This window comes from Capsicum annuum, chromosome 6 (genome assembly GCF_002878395.1).
Source record: "Capsicum annuum cultivar UCD-10X-F1 chromosome 6, UCD10Xv1.1, whole genome shotgun sequence".
NCBI classification, from domain to species: domain Eukaryota; kingdom Viridiplantae; phylum Streptophyta; class Magnoliopsida; order Solanales; family Solanaceae; genus Capsicum; species Capsicum annuum.
The window spans coordinates 114,430,303-114,440,909 of record NC_061116.1 but is presented as its reverse complement, the minus strand read 5'-3'; positions in this window follow the sequence as shown (position 1 = coordinate 114,440,909).

Below are 10,607 nucleotides of genomic sequence, written 5' to 3'. Positions count from 1 at the left end.
TGATGGCGGACTTTGGCATTCTTTGAATTTAGAAGTGGGACTTGACCCACCTTAAGATTGAACTATGAAATCCCCTAGAGACCTAGATACTATATGAGTGTCTAAATTACGTTGTTGAGATTATTAATGGTTAAACCTGATTGTTGGGTTTTATATTTGGATAATGGTTGGTTAATATGTATACTTAATAGATTATCCAGTGGTCATGACATCAATAGCCTTGGGAATGTGATGATTGTATATATCATATGGATACTCATGCTCATGTTATGTGGTAATGCTTAATATCAAAGTAGGATGATACATGTTCTCTTACATCCTTAATTACTCTATTAGTGTAAATTTTTATTTTCTTATGGATTTGACTATGTACGCGTATGTATGTTGTTTTCTTGAGAAATGTGAAATGACATGATGATTCTAGGTGAATCCGAAAGATGTGTTGATGTGATGTTGCTTGGTTAATCTAGAGGATATGTAGATGTCATGTTGATCCCCGGTAAATCTAAAAGAGGTGATAATGTTATAATGATACCCGGTGAATCCGGAGGATATGTTGATATTACGCTGATACCTGGTTAATTTGGAGGAATGTTGATGTTATGATTAATAGTCGGTGAATCTGGAGGATAAGTTGATATTATGTTGATACTCCATGAATATGGAACAGGTAAAGATGTTATGATGTCGTGTGGGACAAATTTACATAAATCATTAATATTTATAAGGTTGGGTCGTGTGTGGCCAAACTACTTATGTATGTGGGACATGATGTCTCCTTCGATAAATGGTTATTCATTCCTTTTCCTTATTCACTAAATGGGAGGTGTGACCCTTGTTGACCCTAATTGGTAAATAGAAGTAACTTATGGCTATTAATGAGTTAAGGCTAATTGGTATATAAAACCTTGTGCAGAACCAAAGGCTTACCTAGCAAATCTATTTAACTTGAAATAATGGTTATGTTATGTAATTTTTCCTAGTTAAGTGGAACTTGCAATAACTAGTTATTTCTAATAAATGACTACGACTTGAATACTAGAAGTCTAGTGAACTAGTTGGTGGACCTTACTTACTTAAAATATGGGAACTAGTCCTTAAGGTTATATTATGCCTAATGATAATAGGCTTAGTGTTACATGATGGATAACTAGATTGACTTCTAATATGTAATACTATGGTGGCTTAGTTGATGACTTTAATAATGAGAGTGCTAACTAGAAAATGGCCTTGTGATAGGCGAATAATTAATAGTAGTGGTAACTTGTAGCTTTTCTCTATTTGATAGCTAGTAACTATAAGACTTTTAACCTAGTGGCTATTAGAAATAGAGGTTTACTAGTTTAGACCTCACAAGTTGTTTAGTGGAAAATTGGTGGATAAGTAATTAAATGATTATGCTGTAACAATATTGGTTTTGTTGTGATTAATTTACTTTATGGATATTGGATGCAGTTCTCGATAATAAGCCATGGAGGGGTTGTGCTACCCACGGCTTCGGCAAGTGTGGAATAGTTGTGCCTTAGTATATTATTAGTGATCTTTTAGAGTACTCTCTGGTGGTATGGGACACCGTGATAAGTTCTTTGTCTTATATTCTTTTGGTGTACTCTCCAGTGGTATGGGACGCTATGACAAGTTCTTGGTTGTGTTCTTTCGCATGTACTTCCCGGCAGTATGGGACATTGTGGTAAGTCTTGTGTTTTATACTTTAGTGATATGTATGTGTTGAATATTAAATGACATGATTGATATTAGGTATGTGACTTTACGCTTCTAAAAATGATACTTATTTGGTATGATGATTATGAAGTCTATTGATATAGTACATCGTGTTATTCCCTTAGTAGTATAGATATTGGTACAGTAATATTAGTGAAGATTCAAGTTTGATCGCATACCTTGATTTTAAGTTATTGTCTTACTTTATATCATCTTTATATTACAATAAAGCTCAGTCAGCCTATGATACCTACTGATTACTCATGTTTTGATACTTATAATACACTTCTATACCTTTTTGGTGCAGACCCATGTTCTAGTGTTCGTTGTTGAGCTAGTTCATACCCTTTTTACTATTTAGAGATAGGGTGAGCTCTTGGAGTTTGAGTTTCCCTCTTTCCCCTTTATCTTTATTTGTATTTTACTTTCTAGAAAAATGTATGAGACTATCTAAGATAGTTTAGACTTTGAGATTGTAAACTTTGAGATTGTAAATTCCTATTGTCAAGTTTAGAAGTTCTTGTATTAATACCATAAGTCATGGGATTTGTGTTTTAATATCATTTGTCTTTTGTAGTGAAATGTTGTTATTAATATATTTTATCCTTATATAGGGTCCATGTTGTACGTTCTTACCAAGGTAACCCATTACATTAGCTCTGGGTTACAGTATCGGCTTACCTACCGGTGGGATGTTGTAGGTTTCATCGTGACTTAAAAATTCGATCATGACACTACATGTTTGATGGAATGTCTATGCTTATGGGTTTTGAAACAGGATCCTTCACTACATTTTTTCAGCTAGTTATTGCATTCACTGATCATTCAATGCTGGTAGGTTATGAATACCTGATACCTAAGTATTTTTAAATAAATTCAGATTATTTGAGTAATAATTCAGTTAAACTATGAATTCTATTATTTACTCAGTTGATGTAATCATGATGCGCACTATAAGTTATAAAATCATGTTCAGTCAAGCTTAGTTTAATTCAATTCCAGTGTCAGTTCAGTTGGGAGTAGGGTTTAGCACCGAGCAAACTCAGGGATGAGGGCTCACCTAATAGTAGAGGGTGTCACCCTCAGTAAAAATCCCTGAGTTACAGAACTACATAGCCAGTGTAGGTTAGATATATCTACCTACCAGTTAAGAGTTGACAAGGTGTTTACCTGCCAGTTGATCCATATAGCCAGTGTTAGTACCCATGGAATACTGACACCCTTCTAACTGGGGTTACAGGTTAGACCCCGATTAACTCAGATTAGGGCATATCAATTATATGATTCCTCCACAGTCTCAGAATAGTATTTATTGTATATTTTGTTCAGGTTTGGTGGACCAAAATATACAGATTTACAGTTATTCAGTTATACAGATTTCAATATTTTAGTTTACATATTAATATATAAATATGTATATGCTTAGTCTTGCATTCTCATATATTATAGTTTTCATGCATTCATGCTCAATTATTTAAAGTTGTTCATCTAGTCCTTATCTCATGTGCATAGTGCCCCATGCATTTCAACTAGACCTTATCTCATATACCAGTACATTCAAAGTACTGACTGTATACTCTTCTTTGTTATATGTTGTCTTATAACATAGGTTTAGAGGCTCAGTTTCCCGACCGCTCCTAGACAACTCAGCGTACCCAGTAACAGTAGTGGTGGGTCCTCATCCATCGAGGATATGATTTCTTATACCAATTATTCCAGTAGTTCTTTGTATTCAGTCAGTCGGAGTTAGTTGGGGGCTCATCCCATCAACTTCTCAGTAAATTAGAGGCTTTTTAGAAAAACAGTTAGACAGTCAGTCAGTTACTTTCAAATTTTATTAGTTATCTCAGGCACGGCAGTACTACATAATCAATATTTTTAGTTTTTTCATTATTTATCAGCTCATCTTCTGCATATGTTATATTATTATTCAGTGCCCATGGTAGGTACCAGCTCATAGGCTAGCTTGTGGTTACTTATAATTGTAAGAATAGTTTTCATGGCTAAAGGTTAGCTTTGAGTCATGATAAAACTTTGTATCAGAGACTAAGGTTTTACAGTGTCCTAGGGTGTCTGAAAGTCGCGTTGAGTAGTCTTGTGCATTGAAGTGCGCTAGACTTATGGACAAGAGGCTAGGAGACATTTTAGGATAATGTTTCCCTTTATTCAGTATTCATGTCATGCGAATGAGCATGGGATCTAGTTAAACTCTCTTTATAACTCATCCTTCATTCTGTTTATAGACCATGCCTCTTAGAATAAATAATGAAAGAAGGAATGGGGACCAGCCTGTACCTCCACCTATTCAGGTTGATCCCTGAATGAACATGTCTCTCACGCTGAGTTCAGAGCTATTTTTACTACCTTAGCTCATTCAATAACTGGTCAACACAATCAACGAGCTATTGCCCTAGCAAATCCAGTGGCAAATACAACTTCAACTAGTATTTGAGATTTCACCCGAATGAATCCCTCTTTGTTTTTAAGATCTAAGTCTAAAGAAGATCCGCAGGAAATTCTTGATATGGTTTAAAAGATTACAGATATTATGAGAATCACTACGAGTAAGAGTGCATAGTCGGTTGCATATTAGTTGCACTATGTATCTCACACCTAGTTTAAGTAGTAAAAGAAGGACCGTGGTGTTGATTTAGGGACTGTTGAGTGGGAGGAATTTTCCACATCTTTTCTAGACAAGTTCTTTCCATTAGAGTTGAGAGAGGCTAAAATTCAAGAATTTATTAATTTGAAGCAGGTCAGCATGAGTCTGTGAAGGAGTACTCGCTTAAGTTTACTTAGTTTGTGAGGTATGCTCCTAATATGGTTGCAGAAAATAGGTCTATAATGAGTATGTTCATATCAAGTGTAGCTGATAGTGTGGGTAAAAAGTGTAGGATTTCCATGTTGATAAAGGATATAGACTTATCTAGACTTCTGGTATTTGCTCAGCAGATTGAGGAAAAGAAGCTTAAGGAGAAAAAAGTGAGAATAAGAGGGCCAGAACCGATAGTTTTAACTTTTCTTAGCCAAGATCGAAAGGTGGTAACTGTTCTCAGTTTTGACAAAAGTTTTAAGCCCTAGCTCCATCTTCATATAGTGTGGTAATGCCTAAGTTCAAGAAAGATAGTCGGGATAGGAAGCCAGGCTCTAAGTCCCTGGGTAGTGGGAACAGTGGTCGTACTAATCCGCTCTGTGGGAAATTTAGCAGGCATCATCAGGGTAGGTGTAGAGATGGCAGAGATGTGTGTTTTGGATGTGGCAAGCTAGGCCATAGATTCAGTGATTGCCCAAAGGCTGGTCAGCAGGGTCAGTCAAACTGTCCTCCAGTTTCAACCGATCTCTTAAATTAGTAGGGAGCTATTTCCAGCATAACCAGTGGGCAGCGTCAGAATAGGTTGTATGCCCTTCAAATCCAGCTGGATTTGGAAAATTCTCCTATGTAGTTATAGGTACATTGCAGATCTTTCATCTCCATGTTTATAATTTATTAGGCCCCTGAGTTTCACTTTCCTTTGTAATCCCCTAGTTAGTATTCAATTTTGGTGTCAGTCCAAAATCTTTAGTAGAACTTTTTTCAGTGTCTACCCCAGTGGTAAATCTATTATTTCTAGACTGGATACATAAATTACCCGATCACACTATCTCATAAAGTTACCTCAGTTGATCTTGTGGAGTTATAGATGGCTGATTTTGATGTCATTCTCAAAATGGATTAGCTCCACTCATGTTATGCCTCAGTTGATTGTAGAAATAGTCGTTCAATTTTAGTTTCCCAATGAGCAGTCGTTGAATAGAGGGGTAGTGCCTCAGTGTTTAGGGGTTATATCGTCTCTTACCTTAAGGCAAGAACAATGATATCTAAAGGGTGTGTTTACCATTTTGTTCGAGTCAAGGACTCTATTTCTAAGACTCCAAGTCTTAAGTCAGTTTTAGTAGTAAGGGAATTTCTATATGTGTTCCCTGAAGATCTTCCTAGAGTTCCTTTCGAAAGGGAAATTGACTTCAGAATATATGTCCTTCCAGATAACCTGCCTATATCTATTCCTCCCTACAGAATGACTCCAGCTAAGCTTAGGAAATTGAAAGAACAGTTGAAGGATCTCTTAGATAAAGGATTCATCAGGCCTAGTATTTCCGCATGGGGCACTCCACTTTTGTTCGTGCATAAAAAAGACGGTTCTTTTAAAATATGCATTGATTACCATTAGTTGAACAAAGTCACAATCAAGAATAAGTATCCAATCCTCATGATTAATGACTTATTCGAACAACTTCAGGGTGTCAGTTACTTTTCTAAGATAGACCTCAGATCCGACTATCATCAACACAGAGTCAGAGAATGTGACATTCCAAAGATTACTTTTAAAGCTCAATATGGTCACTTTAAATTCCTAGTTATGTCTTTTGGACTAACGAATGCTCCTACATTTTTCATGGACTTGATGAATAGATTTTTCAAGTAGTACTTAGACATGTTTTTCATTGTCTTCATTGATGATATTATTGTCTATTCTCGTAGTGAAAAGATCATGCAGACCATTTGACAATTTTACTACAGACCCTTAGAACTCATTAGTTGCTCACCAAGTTTAGTAAGTTTGAGTTTTGGCTAAGATCTGTAGATTTCCTTAGCCATATTATCTCCGGTAATGGAATTTGAGTTCACCCTCAAAAGACTGAAGTAGTGAGAAAATGGTCTAGACCCATTTCTCTGTCAGATATTAAGAGTTTCTTGGGTTTGGCTTGCTATTAGAGATGATTTGTTGAAGGGCTCTCTTCTATTACATCTCCCATGTCTCTATTGACTTAGAAGAATGTCAAATTTTAGTGGTCAAATTCATGTGAGAAGAGTTTTCAGGAGTTTAAGACTCGACTCACATCAGCCCCAGTATTGACTTTGCCAGATGGTTCAGATGGGTTTGTAGTTTACGATGATACTTCCAGAGTTGGTCTTGGTTGTGTATTGATGCAGATAGGTAAGGTCATAGCCTATGGTAGAATGGTATGATGAAGGATACCGCAGCGTTTGTGGCTAAGTATTCAATTGTCAGTAGGTTAAATTTGAACACCAGAGGCCTAATAGTGCATTTCAAGAGTTTAGCACCCTACTTAGAAGTGAGAAGTGGTGAACCTTGATATTTTTATAGGATTACCTCATAGACGTCATCATCATGATTTGATATGGGTCATTATTGATAGAATGACCAAATCAACTTATTTTTTTCTAGTTCATACTTCCTACTCAACTGGGGATTATGCTAGGCTTTATATTAGAGAGTTGGTTAAGTTGTATAGGATTCCGTTGTCTATCATATCAGATAGAGGTACTTAATTTACCTCTCACTTTTGGAAGGATTTTTATAGGGGTCTTGGTACCCAAGTTAATCTCAGTACAACTTTTCATCCTCAAACAAATGGTCAGGAGAGAGGACTCTTCAGACCTTAGAAGACATGTTGAGAGCATGTGTTATAGATTTTAAAGGTAGTTGGGATGACCATTTACCTTTGATTAAGTTTACTTATAATAACAGTTATCACTCTAGTATTCAGATGGCTCCATTTAAGGATCTCTATGGAAAGAGATGTAGGTCTCGTGCTGGTTGGTTTACAGCTTGTGGGGCTACTTTGATAGGGACAAATTCAGTGTTTGATGCGATGAAGAAAGTTCAATTGATTCAAGATAGGCTGAAGATAGCCCAACGCCATAAGAAATCTTATGAAATTATGAGGAGGAGAGACCTTGAGTTTGTTGTTGGTAATTTAGTCTATTTGAAAATCTCGCCCATGAAGTGAGTAAAGTGATTTGGAAAGAAGGGTAAACTCAGTACCTGATATATTGGTCCTTATAGAATCTTAAACCATTTTGGGAAGGTAGCTTATAAGCTAGAGTTTCTTATAGATTTGGCATTATTGCATCCGGTATTCTATATTTTTTTGTTAAAGAAATGTATTGCCGATTCAGATATTGTTATTCCATTAGAAAGTATAGGTGTTCAGGATAGCTTTTCTTTTGAAAAAGTTCCAATTGAGATCCTAGACCATTAGATTCGTAGGCTAAGGAATAAATAATTTCCCTTGGTTAAAGTTCTATGGCAGAGTCAGTCTATTGAGGGAGCTACTAAGGAAAAAGAAGCATATATACGTACCAAGTATCCTAATATTTTCTTCGCAAACTCAGACTCAGTTTAAGCTAACAATTTTTCCAAGATTTACTCTTTCCCATTCCCAGTTCTATTTATATAATCCTTCTCATGTCATTTTATGTATTCACAAAATCAGTTCAGTTCATGTATCATGTTTTAGACTCAATTATGTAATAATATTCCCAGAAATGTATGTTTAGTATGTGATATCAGTTGCCTTAGTTCAGTACTTTTAGTCTAACCAGTCTCATTCGAGGATGAATGTTCCCATGGGGGAGATATCGTAATACCCCATACTATTCTTAGCACTATTCAGCTTTCAGTTGCATGCATAAAGGGCTTAAGACCTACAAATTTCATTAAGTGTTAGGGACTTAGTCATTTTAAGACCCCTAAACTTTGAGGATTTTATTTTTATTTTTTCTGATCTCGAGTTGTTGGTTTTTGAGTTAATTCATGTTCAAGGATGTAAAAATTATGCCTCAGAGAATTTTCAGATCTTTTGGACAAGGTTTGGGGTTTGTTTGGATCACGAAACTAGTGGGTTACCGCGATAAGCCCGCGATGCGACATTAGTCCCAAACTCATGTTTACTGTATTGCGATGATGTTGTTACATCCAGTTTTTAATTTAAATGGATGAGGGGCAATTGGGTCTTTTCCCCCTTAACCCAATCATTCATAAAATGACTTGGGCATCAGTTAAGGTGTAATTTTTCCCTTCTTCTCTAATTTTCCTCTCAAGAAAACCATATCTTTCCCCTAGGAATAAGAATTCAATTCTTTTCACCCCAAGAAATCAACAATTCAAGTTTCCCAAGTTCAAGAACCTTCAAGAAAGCATCAAGAATAGTATTTTTCCTTTTAAGTTAAAAGGTTAAGGTATGTGGGGTGTTCATTCATGGGTTCTTTTCACCCATGGATCCCAAAAACCCTCTTTTCAGTTGAAGAATGGATTTTTCTATTATTATGGTATTTTATATTGCTTAAGATGGATTTAAATCATGTTTTCATAGAAATTTTAATACAATTCAGCCCATATATGATTCCATGTAAGATTTTGAATTTCCTCATGCTATGAATTTGAGTCTCCATTTGTTATTCAAGTAAATTTCCATGTTAAATCCCCAACTTAATGATTTCAGTCATGTAATCACATTGTTTTCCCCTATTTAAAGCATTCACATATTTAAATTCATGATCCCTACATGTTTGATGGAATGTATATTCTTATGGGTTTTGAACCATGATTCTTCACTACAAATTTTCAGCTTGTTATTGCATTCGTTAATTATTCAATCCTGGCGGGTTAGGAATACTGGTACCTAAGTATTTTTACTTGAATTAAGATCATTTTATTAATGATTCAGTTAAACCACGAATTCTATTATATACTAAGTTAATGTAATCATGATGAGCACTATAAGTTATGAAATCATGTTCAGTCAAGCTTAGTTCAGTTCAGTTCTAGTGTTAGTACAGTTGGGAATGGGATTTATCACCAAGAGAACTTAGGGATGAGGGATCACCTGATACTTAAGGGTGTGACCCTTAATAATAATCCCTGAGTTATAGAACTACATAGCTAACGTAGGTTCGAGATACCTACCATCTAGTTTATGGTTCAAAAGGTATTTACCTACCAGTTAAGGGTGAAACATATCTCAGTAGAGCACCTTACGTTTGAGGATGACTCATCAGTCCTTCGAGATACCAGTTTAATGGATCCATACAGCCAGTGTTAGTACCCGTAGAACGGTACTGACACCATTCAAACTGGGTTACAGGTTGGACCCCAATTAGCTTAAATTGGGGCATCTCGATTATATGATACCTCCCACAGTCTTAGTACAGTATTCAATGTATATTTAGTTTAGGTTTGCTTGACCAAAGCATACAAATTTACAGTTATTTAGTTATACAAATTTCAGTCTTTTAGTTATAGTATATTTCAAAAATATGTATATACTTGGTCTTGTATCCTCAGATATGACAGTTGTCTTGCATTCATGCTTAGTTATTTTATGTTGTTCAGTTAGTCCTTATCTCATGTGCACAGTACCCCATGTATTTTAGATAGACCTCATCTCATATACTAGTATATTTAAAGCACTGACCGCATACTCTTCTTTACGTTATGTTGTCTTATAACATAGGTTCAGAGGCCTAGTTTCCTGACCGCTCCTAGACAACTCAACATACCCAACAACAGTAGTGGTGAGTCCTCATCCATCGAGAACATGATTGCTTATTCCTGTTATTTCAGTAATTCTTTAATTCAGTTAGTTAGAGTTAGTTAGAGGCATGTCCCATCAACTACTAAGTTAGCTAGAGGCTCTTTAGATAAATAGTTAGGCAATAAGCCAGTTACTTTAAGATTTTATCAGTTATCTCAAACACTGCAATATTATGTATTTTAGTATTTTCAATTTTTCAGTTGTTTATCAGCTTAGGTTCCTCATATGTTATATCACTGCCATTTTATTTAGTGCTCACAACAGGTATCAGCTCATGGGTTAGCTTGTTGTCACTTGTGACCATAAGCACTATTGTCGCGGATAGGGGGTAGTCTTGGGTTGTGATATTATCACAGGAGTATTTGTTACTCTCTCCTTTTCTTTAAGAAGTCTTTGAACTTCTGTTATAGTATAGGGCCACTTCTAGGAAGAAATTTCCCATTCTTTTGTTGGAAAACTAGTAAAAGGTTTTTCCATCTGATCTATTATTTGGGATCTCAATATTT